This window comes from Pundamilia nyererei, unplaced genomic scaffold (genome assembly GCF_000239375.1).
Source record: "Pundamilia nyererei isolate P.nyererei 1_Seehausen unplaced genomic scaffold, PunNye1.0 scaffold00097, whole genome shotgun sequence".
Taxonomy (NCBI): Eukaryota; Metazoa; Chordata; class Actinopteri; order Cichliformes; family Cichlidae; genus Pundamilia; species Pundamilia nyererei.
In genome coordinates this window covers 2,258,830-2,274,331 of record NW_005187498.1, presented here as the reverse complement: position 1 = coordinate 2,274,331, position 15,502 = coordinate 2,258,830, and positions in this window count along the sequence as shown.

Sequence of the window (15,502 nt, the reverse complement as noted above, 5' to 3'; positions counted from 1 at the left end):
TTGGTTGGGGTGAGAGAAGGAAGACAGGATAAAGACATGCTGTGGAAGAGAGACAGAGGTTAATAACAGATATGATTCAGTGCAGAGAGGTCTGTTAACACATAGTGAGTGAGAAAGGTGACTGAAGAAGAAACACTCAATGCATCATGGGAATCCCCCGGCAGCCTACACCTATTGCTGCTTAACTAAGGGAGGATTCAGGGTCACCTGATCCAGCCTGAACTATATGCATAAGCAAAGAGGAAAGTTTGAAGCCTGATCTTAAAAGTAGCGATGATGTCTGTCAGAAAGGACTCCAAGGTTCCTCACAGTGTTATTGGAGGCCAAGGTAAGAGTAAGAATCTGCTTAGATAGCATATTTCTAAGATTTTCAGGGCCGAGTACAACAACCTCATTGTATCTGAATTTAGAAGCAGGAATTTAGGAGGTCATCCAGGTCTTTATGTCTTTGTCTGCAGTTTAACTACTAGGTGTGTGTTATCTGGCTTCATGTATACATAAAGTTGTTTGTCAAAAAACATAAGTAAATAGCTCCCTTGGGAATCCGGACTGTTTTTTAGAGTTCAACAAAGACATTTGCTAACAAGTGGCTAAAAGATGTTATGAAGAACATGTAACGATCAACACAGGAGCTTAGAGGTGGTTCCACTGAAGCTGTATAACTATGACATCCTGACATCAGTGTTTTAGTTTTGGCAATTCAAAATATCCAAAACCTTTATTTTCCACAAATTTTATTTCAATAATTGAAAAACCTGTATGTGGCCAAGAGATGAGGCTGAATATTTCTGACTACAAAATCTGGCCACCAGTGTAGCATGATCACACTCGAGCATAATGTGACCTGAGGCCAAAACTGGGATGAACACCTCAGTCCACCTACAAAGTACCGAGACAAGCCCTAAAAAATCAATAAAAGGCAGCATTATGTTAGTGACTCTCAAGGAGAAGGACTGTAATTAGTCTGTATGGCTACATGGGTTGATTCCAAAAGACGGAGCTCCTACAAAACCTGATGGATAGAAGTGTATCCTCTGTACTGTGCTGCATAATTTAAGATTTTAACATCAGACTTTACACTAGACTTTGAAGCTCTTGCAAACAGTCATTTATAGTCTCATTAAGACATTCAACACAGTAAATACTTAAGAACTTTATTTAATTGTGATCTGCACTGTAATGCACGGTGGCTCCGAGAGCTCAAATGCATTACAACTTTTTCTTAAAAACCCACTGGCAAAAAGAAATCTGCTGCAAAAGCACACAAACCAGAGTGGAAGTATCATAGTGGGCATTGGTTTGTTTTGAGTTCCTCTCTCCTCCAACTTGACCATCCTACTCTCTCTCTGCTCCTTCCTCTCGTTTCAGTCGAGCTCTTCAGCAGCACACATCTCATTGTCCTCCACTTCATCAATGTCAATATGAAAGTATCAGCTTTATCAGCCGGTCTCTGCCAGATAGTCTGCTTCCAGTGAGTGGTAAACAGCCAAAAGCTTGTTCTGGCTACCTTGTGTTTTTGCTCTTATGTGCCTCTCCCTGTTCTTAGTGTTCCTCCTCCCGGCTCAAATGCCTCCTGTCTTCAGTCTTTGCCATTGCAAGCAAGCAAGCTGCTTCACCCATCAAACCAACCTGGATCATCCTCCACAACTTCTCCACCTGCCTGCTTACCCTCTTAAAGTAACACGTTTCCCTCTCTGGAAAGCCTTCCCCTTCTCAAAGTAAAGTAATTCTGTTCCTCACTAACCAACCTCTGTGATTATTATAGATCTGGATTTAACACTTGTCTCCTTTCAGTAGATATCTTACTTGGAAAAAAAAAAACCCAAGCAACCTCCCTGTACTCACCTCCACCTTTTTTGTCTCCACTGGTTCTGCTTTTGGGTCCACCTTTGCTATTCAGCCAATGGCCACAGCACAAAGTTGATTTTAAAAAAACGATTTATTGTGTGTTTTAGTGACATTTCTTATGTTTTATTCAACTTCTGTTGTATTATGTGTACCTTTCCAGGGTTTCTTCAAAAATTGCTGGTATCGCAGGACCATTATAGCAATGGAATAATAATAATAATAATAATAATAATAATAATAATAATAATAATAATAATAATAGTGGCCCTGACAGTTTGATTTAGCTATACAAGTAAACATAGTCTCTGCAGCAATAATAGAATATATTCATGAATGTAACATTATTATTATGTTTTACTATAAAACAGTAGACATTTTGGCTATTTGTCTATTTCAAAACATAGAGTGTGTTTTATTAGTGATTAAATCAGTCCAGCCTGTGGCCCTTTGCTTACTTTAGTTTAGTCAGAAGAGTCCTCCAGAAAATAAGAAAGAAAAAGTATCTCATCTCTGCTGAGGTGTTGCTTTGTTTTTTATGTGTCTGCACCGTCTATATCTGTGGCCACAGGCATTATATTTACAGACTGTTGATCGCAGCTCATGACTGCAAGATGTCAAGAATGCCTAGTAGGAATTTCTTTAAATTTAGCATTAATATTCATTTGACTCAAGGATGAACTGATCACGTTTTAGTGGTTGCTGCTGTCATGGAGCAACTTTAAGTTAAATGTTACAAATTTCATCTCTCTTTTGTTGTGGTTAAAATATTTATCAAGCACACATGGAAGGAATGTAATTATGTCTGGCACATATGCCCTGTTGAAGTCACGGTGGAACCACAGCGGTTAGAAAAGATGGACATAGCTACCAGTAGAACGCTCATCTGGATCCTCCAGCTGAGCATATGTTGCTTAAATTTGTTGGTCAAAGGTCGTTGATTGTTGGGATTCACAAAGTACATTTTTGTTAATTATAATGACATTTCACAATAATAAATAAAAAATGAGGACGTTTCATATTCAAAAGGTAAAGGTCATCTTGTGACACACTGTGACATCATTGTGTTCCCAAACAAAACAAATCTGGCCGTCTTACGATGATATAACTCCGAAACAGAGACTGTGGCCATATTTCATGTAAGGCTCGATACTGAATCGCTAATCTTGTGCACCCACCTTGAAAATGTGCTGATTGTGTAGATCTTCTCTGCCACTCAAGGTTTGTGTGAAGCAGTCATGTTTTACAGTGTTTCCTGTACTGCCATAACTACAACCTTGTATTCGTTAGAAGCAGCTTTACTGGCTAAGTATGTGAGCACATCCAAGCAATTTAGCTTGTTTTGCTCTTCAAGTCTTAGTGATCCTAAACGCTAGTACAATGGGCACAGCACAATTCAAGTCATACACATACACATGGCACACACATGCAACTGCAAGGTGATAATTCTAGTTTGTTTTATGCATTTCAGAGTGACAGGAGTCTTCTTTTTGTGGTATATGTGCCAAGACATGTAAAGGTCACAGCTTGAAAAATAAATGCCTCGATTGCAAGGCTACAAAAAGAGTGTGCTGATGTTTAATCGGTGACATTATAGAATTCAAAAATACTGCAAATCTGTTTTAAAAAAAAGCCCCGTTCTCTGTAAATATCAGGAATATCTTCTAGATTTTATATTTACATGGAAATGATCCTGTGATACCCGACTGGCAGTAGTGGACATGTGCATATGCACTGGAAATAAATTCGATGCTTAGATCTAACAGAAGTAGTAGTACACACACTACTGCAACCAAGTCAGCTTCAGCTAGTAAAACAGGTCTACAGCCAGTGAGTGGCTCAGTGACACCGAGTGCAAACCTGTGATGGCATATTTGAGCCAATCGAGGTCAAAAAGGTCAACTCTTTAAAATAAATGTGCAAGTGCACACTCACACACACACACACACACACACACTTGTTTTCACATCTTTCCCTAGCCGCTTACCCTAACCATCAGAAATGAATGCCTAACCATAACCTAAAAGTAACCCTGACACTAAAACCACATTTTGAGCCTTCAAAGCCGTGGGGACGGCATAAGTGACTGTTGGTCCCCACAAGTATAGTAGCATGCCAATTTTCTGTCCTCACAAAGATGTCTAAACATGTACACACACACACCAAATAAAATTAGAACGGACCACACTGCTTTTCAGCTTGAATGAACTTTGTGACACCACGTGTCTGAAGTGATGACCTAATCAAACTTTGTTATCAGCTATATCAGTAAAGGTCTTGTGATTTTGTTTAACTTTTCATTTTTTGCCAAGAATTTAAAAGGAACCCCGCCTATTAAGACATGTTTGCGCTAAAATATGCACTGTGCTTTCAGTAATATATATGTGGTATTAAAATATGCCAGATGTTTTCCTTTTAAGCACTTTTTTGTTTTTACTTCTCAATGCACTCTGGGTAGTGATGTCATACGGTTGCACCGCATCGAGTTCACAGTTGGCTTCTGTTGAACCGTTCCAGTTTGAACCAGAGCAATCTGAGGGAAAGGATGAAAATAGTCAACCAGTACTTAGTTTAGATAAAGATGAAAACAATCCGTCACACGAGGATGCGAGAGTGAGGGAAAACTACTGGTGTCTATGCGGCTACTGAGAGCATCTGTTGTAAAGAGCTCAATTTTATGGCAGCAGCTATCCATGGTATCGCATAACCGCATGATAACAACATTAATAGAATTCTGATTTTTATTATACAGTGAAATTACGATATCGTCATTTTTACAGATTCTCCATGCAACACAGTGCACCAAACTTTGAAGCCGTATGTCTTAATCCAGATGTTCTTCGGGCAGCCCTTGTTAGCCCTTGTTAGCCTCCATGACCGGTATAGTGCTGGTCTACCAAGTAACCAGGTCACTAATAGGCAAATTAATTAATATCGTTGCTACACTATAAAAAACAAAACAGGTTAGCTGAACGAAAGCACCTATACTGCTGACAACAAATACATGTCATCGTCCCAGAATGCATTGTGTGCAAAAAAACATGGCCACTCCCACGGCTCCAAAATAGTTTTAAACAACAAAGATTTATTGAATAACCAAAAAATTGTAGTTATTCTCAAGTATGTTTTTATGTAGTGGAGATCATTTGTTACATATTTAGAGTGATTTGTCATAATAGTTCCTTTTTAAAAAAATTGGATTAAAATTTGTTTTTCATCAACAATTTCACTTTCTGCTTTGTGCTTGTGTTGATTCAACTATTTAAAGTGAAGCGATGTGGTTCACAGAAACCAGAACGACAGTGGCATAGTAACTCATCCGGTTCACCATTAATCACACTCCGCAGGTTAGTGTAGTGTGTAAAGTACAGAAGGAAAGTGACTCAGCGGTTGGCTGTATTCCACGAACTAATGAGAACCAAATCCCAACGAGGAGTCAAGAAGGCTCACAAACAGTCACATTCAGGGCAAATTAATCAACAGCATATGAAGGTATTTAAGTTTAGGAGTAGTATGATCACATGGTCAATAGTACCCATGAATAAAAATGGCATATTTGAACATGTCACGGTGTCACAGCGTATTACTGATATTAAAATAATGGTGATAGGAGGCCCTAATTACACCTTTGTAATGTGGGAGGCAGACAGCACAATCTCTGCCTCCATGATCATGACCATTTAATCATTTATCACCATGTAACAGGATATAAGTGGCATGCAACATGTTTGTCAGAGCGAAAGCCCAAGCTTTTAAATTTTTCCACATTTAATGAAGATTTTTCTTTTGTGTCATTTTGTGTATACAAAATGTATCACTATGAAGCATGTTAGGTTAGCCACTAAATTCATAAAAGTGACTTTGACCTTGGTCTTAAGCACATTTTGGATGAAGGCTCATTAGGTGATCCGTGTTTTTAAGACTGGTTAAATTCTGAGTAATGATTCTGGTCAACCACGGCTGGACGAACCAACACCTCACAACAGCGTGAGCTCATTGGTCCTTTCATGAGAAGGTAAAAACAATTTTACAAAATAAGTTAAATTTGTATCAGTACTCCCTCAGAGTGCTTGTGATACACTAGTAAGCTTAAAATACAATTCATTCTTATTCTTAATGTGGATCAAGACCAAGAGTCTACAGCTGTGTACTCAGACATTTTTAAAGCTGGATGTCAAGCAAAGTGCTTACAATACCGCTAGCATGCTAATGCTTAGCATCTTTATTCAGTGTGCTTTGCTTCTATGTAAATGCAAAAATACATATATTTATTTGACTAATTATATGAAACATGTCTGCTTAAAATTATAGCTCAGTTCACGCAGTGGTTGCTGAGACATTTTTAGGCTGATTGCACATTTTGACAGATAAAGAAATCAGAAGATCAAAGTAAAAATGCATCACAGGAATATTTTAATGTCTCAACAACTGCAGTTCTTTAAATCAGGAAGTGCTTTTTATGACAGGAGGTGTAATTTTTTTGTTCTAGTCCTAATGGCAATGCTATTAAACTTCAAATACCCCTTGCCATTGTTGTCATATACTTTCTAAATATTACTCCCCCGTTCAGTTTTAAAGAGATCTACAATGTGACATGCTCTGTGCTGTTAGGAGTAACTGTTAATACAAATACAACCGACTGTCATCTTCCTAAGGAAAACGGTAAATAGAGATTATCTACCTTTGAAAAAGTGTACAGTACTGTATCTTTTTATCTAATAGGCTTTATAACAAGATACCGATAAGCTATAAGTAAGGTATGCTAATAGGCCTTAGAGATCTGGGGATTAACCTCTCACTGCTTTATTCACCCCAGTTAACCTCAGATGCTGTGATAAATCTTGCGCCGTATATCCTGTTATTTATTCAGCAGCTCAGAGAAAAATAACTGTTGCACAGCTGCTGGTTGGCTTGCAAATCTTTCCATTCAGTTTTATGGCCCTGACAAATGTTAAAAGTGTGAAAATATCAGTGCAAATTCACCATCATGAATCCCTCGTTGGGTTTTTGCAGTTCCAGAACATAATCGGTAAAATGCGCGCTTTACTTTTAGAGTGAACGAAGCTGTGGGCTGTGACAATGACTTCCAAAATTCTCGTGAATTCAATGTGTACTTGTAGCAGATTTAAAATGCAAAAGAGACCAACAGAATTCAAAAGGCACCCTGTCTATTTGAAATGCAAACTTCAGTGACCCGCCATTTAAAGGAGCACATGTGCACACGGGAGCACACGCATCATCTAGGTAACGCTTGCTGTAATTAAACATCATTGCATAACTGACATCTGGAACTTGCTGACACAGTTGCAATTTCCAGTGACTGCAGCAACGAGCGAAGCATCCTATATAAGAAACGGGAGGGGGCGCAGATAGGGATGAGAGGGGGTTGCCAGCTCTCACCTGGCAACCTGCTTTGGCTGCTCTCTTAAAGCGTCAAACATTTCACAGCTCAAAGAGTTTGCGGGGGAAGTCTTTAATATGGCTGGTAGTATCTGCTGCTGCCGCCTTTGCGTCTTGCTCGTCTGCCTTTGAGGCGTAGCGGCGGATCAGACACATCAGTGCCATCGTTGCTTGTCATGAGGAACAATCACGTCTTGAAAAAACACAAACAGCCATGTTCAAAGAGCAGACATGAAAAGATGACATGCATATCAAGAGTTCTGAATGCCTTTGTGTGTGTGTGTGTGTGTGTGTGTGTGTGTGTGTGTGTGTGTGTGTGTGTGTGTGTGTGTGTGTGTCACATTAAGACGAGCAGATGTGCAGGCACAGACAATATAGAGAATAAGTTCTGCATAAGGTGCAGAAAATAAGGGATTTTATGTGAATACAAGTGTTGTAGAAGAAAGGGAAAGAAAGAGAGGGAGAGAGGAAGGAAAGAGTGAGGCAGGCAGGTGGGAGTGAGGGAGGGAGGGAGGGAGGGAGGGGATGAGAAGGATAGACTTTAACTGTCTGAAGGACAAAGCTACTGACCCGCGGATCATTCAGAGGATTGCCTTTCAGTTTCAGAGCAAGGTCAGGCTGCTTATTTTACCTCAGTGTTTTCACTAATCTGTTTTTTGTGTGACACAAACAAACACTGAGCCCGTGTACACGTACATAGACACATGCGCACACACATGCATGCATGCAGACACTGACACTAAGCCTTCCCATACTTGCCTTGAAATAATAACAGCCTATGTAGGCTTTGCTATCAATAAACATGTGCAGGCTTTGTGCCTACATGAGTATCACACTACCTCGGACCTGTCATGAATTTCAATTGCTGGAAGGGGGCCGTCACAGACTCCACACGACCACACTGCATTCTAATGCCTTTAAGATGGTTTCCTAGCTAATGATGTGGCCTTCAGATGAATACAATACTGTGAGCTTTAATCTATTGTTAGACATCCTTGTGTAATGAGCTAAAATCAGCCTCCGTTTTGTATTGACAGGTCTTAAGAAGCTGACAGTGGCTGCTGGTTGCCAGCTCATTAGTAGCCACACTACATTTATGTCGACACATTAACTGACAATCAGCGTGGTATGGAGGGAAACAGTGGCCATCCCACGGGGCCTGCCAGCATCTGTGGAGGAGACTTACCGGTGGGTGTTGAGCTCCTGGTGGATCGCTCTGTAGAAACACAACAACAAGAAGGAACGATCACTGAAACCAGCTCAGGGTCCTGCTGCGGGCTTGACGATAGGGTTGCTGCGAAGCAGCGGGCCCAAATAATGTCGTGAGACCAGCGTGGAGTTTGAGGGTGTTTGTGTGTGCGCGTATGGGGCGGCTAAAGCGCCCCAGTGTGTTCTGTGCTGATCTGATAATGAGTGAGCAGGGTCAATAGGATGTTAACAGCCCCGTGGGAACAACTGGCTGGTGGTGGATGGGTGGAGCAAGGACGAGGGCCCAGGGACACAGAGCTGTTTTCACTGTCCTCACTCGCCACCATCTGTGTGCGCGAGTGCGGCGGGGACAGTAAGGTGCCTCTGTCCCTGATATCTGACTCTTTAGCTCTGCCCCCACTGTGCCTTCCCAGCAAAGCCTCATTCAAACAAAGCAGCTTGTCCAGCCCAAAACTAACATCATCGCAGCAGCTTTGACTAAGGATTAGTGGCAGCTCTGCTGCTACATTTGTCACACAAATGTTAGCAAACATACACATACATACATATCATAAAACAGTGGCAGGAACTTTGTCCTGGCATTAAAATTAGGCCTTTTTTTGCACTTTCACTCCTGGCTTGAGATCATTCTGAAAGTGTGTGGACTGATAGCATATCTGTGACTCATTACTCTTGCAAATGGCCCATACTGAGTGAATGAGTGTGTGAGAAGAGCCAAAGAGTAATTGGATCACCCACATATAGAAAAAGACAGCATGTCAGCTGCAGCATAACTCCTGTCGCACATGGCACATGGATGCCTGCGTGATTAGGACTACAACCAGGGCCTTTAATTGTTCCGAAAACACACACACAAACACAATGAGCATATCGGTGTCGCTTTGAATCAGTGGGTCAATATGGGCAGAAAATAGGACTGCCTTTTATGTCAGACAAGTGGATGAAAGAAGGAGACCTGTGATAGCACACAAGAGAGAGCAGGAGGAGGAGGAGAAGGTGCAGGGAGCACTAAAAAAACATTCCATGTTGTGTTGGCAGGCGCTCCAGTCAAATCCCTTGGCAGTTTAGATTTTTTTTTCCAGGCCCCGCCTTTGCCATCTGATATTCAAATGCAGAGGAAACTGGAGGAGAGCTCCTCCCAGACCACCCACAGTATCATCAGGGATTAGTCAAAGAGCACCAACTAGGTCAACAAGATGCAGGGCCGGTGCATGTTCAGGGGGACGCGATGCAATCCACGCACACACACAGTAGAGTCAGCCTAGTCTTGCCTGTGCTCCCGTCTCTCTCGCTCTCAAACACACACATGTACACACAAACACGCAGAGGCAGCCACGCTTACGCAGTGACCTGTTTTCCCATACTTTGACAGTTATCCAAAAACAACTCCAAAATTCCTCTTGATTTTTGTGTTTCACAGCAAGTGGGTATGGGTTAAGCATCAGATATGAGGCCAGGCGTAGGGAGATGTAAACATTCCCACTGCTGTCGGCAGCCCTACAATTGATTCCCTGGCAGAACATTTGCTTTGCTTGGTAAAAAGCAAAATGATAATATGATGAAACTGGTTTAAAGAGTGAGAATGTCCTTTATCGGAGCAGATTAGTTGCTTCAACTCTAAACTGTACATGCTCTGTGTCTTCGGGTCATGTAGACTGTTAAATAGCATCTCTGTAGTTTCACAGTCACACCTTAACAAAACAGCTCCAGGCAGATTGGCCTTGGAGATTTTTTTTTGTTGAAACAACCATAGTTGTTTATGAAGCCTGTTCTGCTCTGTGCCACTAGTAGACTGAAGAAACTGTTGAATGGGAAAGCAGACACCATCCCCATTGTGAGGCCAACATAATGATATCCCTTCGGTAGGGCGCAGCACTCTATGCGGATCCTTTTAGTTAGATCTCTGGCCCCCTAGAGAAACTCAGCACAGAGCTGTTGCAATAAATAACACTGACATAGCTGGACAGGGAACATAGTCTCAACCGGCTGAGCCTCAGTACCCCAGGAGACATTTCTTAACATCCTATAGTGACCTTAGTCAAATGTAATGTTGCTTTATTCAAGGACCGGCAGCTCAAATTCAAATTACTCACTCATTGTGAGTCTGATGAGGAAAATAATGTGAAGCAGGAGAGATGGAGGTCATCACACTGAATCAGTAGCTTGGTGCACCTTTTCTGAATGTGGCAGCTGTGACTTTCATGTCTCTCCTCTGTTAGCGCGGTGCTACGTTGTACTGGAATTATCTGTCTTGTCTATCAGGCGCAGTTTCATCTCCCTGACACACTTCAAGGACAAAAGTGGAATATTTACTGAGATGGCTGTTTAGCATGTCTGCCATAATCCACTCATAATCACTCTTGTCTGTTTATTTTGAGCAGAGGTCATGCATTTCTTCTGCATCCGTAGTTTGTTGGGCCAATAAAGACAGTTTCACTTGTTAATGAATAATCCACGCATCTCAAGGCTCGAGTTGAGTCTGTAAAAGAGGATGGCAGTTTCACAGCGTAGTTACGACGCTGACCTTGTCATTATTACTTGTGAATGTAGATTTGGTTCATTGGTTTATAGCTGTATGAATTGGGTTCATACATATAGATACATGGAAGGAAGCAAACAAGTGGAAATGGAAGGAGCAAAATAACATATAACATTTAATTATTCAAATAGAATAGAAATAGAAACATGGGGGAGAATAATAGTTTCTTCCTCATTGCACAGCTGTGTTGGTTGGTTTTTCCAGCAGCACTGATATGTAACTGTTGTAATAACAAATCTGCAAAGTTGGCTTCTTAAATAATCTGTTAGTAAAACTAGAGGGATTCAGTTCAGTGTGTCAAATTAGCTGAAGTGAAGGCAGAAACCTGTCAGTCAAAGAATCCACAACTGTAATAAGTTTCAGACTTCTAATTTTAAAAGGTGCTTCCGCTGTAATGTGTCGGAATGTAAACGCTGTTATAAAATGCACATCAGTGTTAATGTTAACAGAAAACTTGGATTTATTTACTATTTATTTTTAGTCATAATTTGGGCGTCTAAATCATTTTACTTTTAATCTCATTTTAGTCGACTAAAGATGATAAAATTAAATCTAAAGTTGGTTCAGTTGACCATAAGTGTAAAAGTTTGTTGTTTTTCCTCCACGTGGTTTGCAGCGTCTTATTTTTATTGACATTTTATTGCAAAATGTCTCCACTTGTCTTTTCTTGTCTTCCTTCCAAGCGTTGGCATGTTGTTGCATTTTCATGAGAAAATGAGTTAGTTGTATCTTTTCCCAATTTTTATTCTATTTTTATTTTTTACACTGTACCGTTTCCCAGTGAACGGATGTGTGCATTTATCTACGTTTCGATACATTTTATCATCGTTTTTGTCCTTGTGTATTCGTTTTTATGTAGTCATCTTCTTAGAGAATAAACAGTACAAAAAATATCATTAAATGAAATTAACGCAGGATTTTATGGGGAATTGGCTTTTTGCCTCTAGTGGCCATTTCAGGAACTGCAGTTTTGGTATCACACCTGAACCCTCAGGTTCCTGCTTGTTCCAAACCTACAGTGATATCAGTGATAGAGGTTTGGAGCATGACTGTATCTGATCACCGCTCTGTTATACTTTATTGTTTAATAAGTGAAAAGTGCATTTCGCATATACAGTAATGAAAGGTTATGTGCTTTTTTGTCCTCCATAATTTGTGATGTTGTTGTTGTTTAATTCTATATCTATTAGTTGAAACCAGCCAGTGTTGTATTATTCCACATTCATAACACAGCATTCCCTTGTAAATTGCAGGCTGTGGCACATAAAGCTTTAATATTTTCTTTGTTTGTTTTGTTGACCTCAATCATTCAAGCAGAACAGTTAAGCAATCCAAATACGCCTCGTGTGTCTGTGTGCAGGCAGGTTTTGCTGTCTCATATGGTTTTAGTAAAACCTCCCCTGCAGCTGTATACGTGGGGAATGTCACAACCATTTCGTACGCATTCCAGTTCAAAGGTTACAGTATGGTGTGACTTCCAGCAGGCCCTCCCACCGCAGCTCGCACCTGCCTCCTCCCCGAGAGGGCTTTAGCTCACTCCAAACCTTAGGAGATACTGCAGCTGAAATTGGGGAGTAGAGGTCAAAGGTGGAGGGTTAATGTCTGCTGACTCTCCACCTCCCTCCTTCTGAGACAATCGGGCGTCTGATTCTAAACTCTCCTCTGATTGTACTGCAGGGCCGGGAGGACGCCGGTGCAGAGCTGACCCTTGGCCGCGGATTCATATGTTTTCCATCTATGTTTTTCCTTTACCTTGAAATATGCACTGGGATACAGTTTAAATGTATGGGAAACCAATTCCAAAGGGTCCTGCGGGGTCAGATTACTTCATTTCTGAAGAGATGAACAAATCAAATCTGCATATCCCATCCAAAGATTTGAATGATAATCTGCCCCAGTGACCACTCAGTGAACTCGTGCAGACCGACAAAAGATGAGTCACAGATGAACCATCTACTACCGGATTTTACACTAAGAACATAGTGCAAACTTTGGAATATATGTTTGCCAATGAGATCTTCTTTTTCACTAATTACTGCCAAGTATTTGCTTGTTTAATTAGAGAAACAACCTTCTAGAAGAGGCCGAAGTTATGGCACAAAAAAAGTCTGAAATCGGAAAAACTTTTATTGCTTCCTACAGTTGTTGAATATTTAATATTTAATTTAATATTTAAATAATATCGTATTTCAAAATGACAGCTCAGCACTTTTGAACACACTAAAATAGACACCACGTTAACGAGACAATAAAGTCAGTCTTGTAAAACAGCAACTTCCATTTCCTAATGTCTTTCAAACACTTGGTGAGCTTCCTCTTTTTTTTAAAGCTTTTGCCATTTTCTGCACTTCTATTTTCCTCACACAGCTGCAACCAGCCCGTGAGCATCTGTAACCAACCTTCACCACACAATGTGTTAAATCCCATACATAAATAACATCAAGACAAACTGTTTTCACATGAGGACCTCAGACTTTTTTCTTTTTTTTCTTCTTCGTCAGTCACAATCTGTCCCTGTAATTCAGGGTCAAAGGACAGAGTTTCCTGAAACCCATTTCTGTGAAAAGCTTCAGGGGCAAAGTTCGTGGAGGGGGAGGGGGAGGGAATGAAAGGGAGAATATTGTATCTCCATTTATGTGGCATTCGGGGTCAGAGTTCAAAGATGAAAGGTCACTCCAGTTCAGAGGTTACAAGGTACAAGATACCGTCCAGATTGCCGAGCGGAGCCTGCTCGTCCAACTTTTGACGTCTCGACAAAATCGCGATCCTGAGCGGCACTCGTGGTGCAATCAGACGGCAACAATAAAAACAGCAGCAACATCAACTTTTTATGAATAGCACTTTGGCGAGGACTTTGCTCAGACTTTTAACTGCTGCTACACTCAAAATGCAAATTGCAGGTAACACCTATTGTGAACAACAGCCTTGTAAAAGAAAACTATCCAATTTACCTGACTGACATGTTGAGTGCCGCCTCTGTTTATACTACTGGCAATGAACTGAATTACTGTTTAAACACCACAGTGGGGTTACCGCAGGTTAGAAGGCACAGTATCCAGCTGGCTGAATACAAGTGGCCAATAACACAGCATGATGTGATAACACAGCAGTAGGAGGAGGAAGAGGAGCAACCCCCCCTCCCACACACACACACACACACACACACACACACCCTTCTGTCTCGCTCACATTCTCACCCACACAAACACACACTGCCCCCCCCCGATCCTGGATTTGAAAAGGGGAAATAGAGACAGGAATGGCTGGAAGTAGGTTATGTTGTTGTGTTCTCATTCACCAGAACACTGATGTTCCCCAGGTCCTTAGAGACATTTTGTTCAAGGCCATGTTGAGTTGACAGACTGCAGGCCAGTGGACCAGATAGCACAGATTAGCACAAGATGACACAAAGAAAAGGGGGGGGGTTATTTGGAAGCATAAGGTGCGTAATCATTGGTTTAGATTTACAATGTTTACAATAATGACGAGCGAGAAACATTTTAAAAGTTTCCATGAGCGCATCTTCTGCTCGGTGAATGGCTCCCTGCTTCACAGTCAAGTGACACACCTGGGAGACGTCTCATATATCCAAAGGTGCTTTGATGCCATTTATGTTGTTCTTTTCCCCCACTTGGTCACTGTGAGGCAGACAGTAGAGCTCCAGCACTATGGCAGTCTCATATGGAGCAACCTAATGATTTGTTTAGGAATGCTCACAACAAGGTTATTTAGGGTACTTCTTACTTAATCCTCCATCCAACTGAAGGGCTATAATTGAACCTGCTTTAGATGGCTAGATTAAGAAATGTTAGTCTTTTAGATTTAGTCTGCCTGTGACTGTTTCTGTTAACTCATCTAAAGGGGAAAGCAATTTTTATTCCAAAGCAAAATGTGAATCGTGGATTATCTTTTACTACAATGCTATTTTTAAGGAGAATTTAAAAGCACTTCCTTAAAGGGGAAATTCACCAATTTAGTATTGCAATTTGACAAAGTAAAGAGACTTGAAGTTCTTGCTTGCAGGCTCATACATTTCCTGTAATGCTAATTTCTCTCAATACATTTTAACCAGACTTCTCTGGCCACCTAAGTTCTCCAGGCACGAGCATCCAGGCTTTATGTTCTAGTCTTTCTAATTTTTCCTCTTTTTCTTTTTTAGCTCTTGTTTCCCTGCATGTCAATTCTGGCATTGCCATATTACACATGCACTTCTGTGAATAACAATAGAAAATAATAAATAAGAAAATAAAATAAAATGTGGCACTCATGGTGACAAATAAACCAGTTTTTGTACAGTAAAGTCCCTCTTTAAGAATTGCTGTTGTTTTAAAAAAACTTATTATTATTATCATTTTAAAGGACCTTTTGGAGATTATTACATATCCAGCTGCTGTTACATTTAAAACTGCAACTGTTACCACTATGGTTGATGTTAATGTAGCATTTGTTACTACAAGCATGATTCTGTTAACCCTTTGGAACAAATTATATCGATAGTATTAAATAATT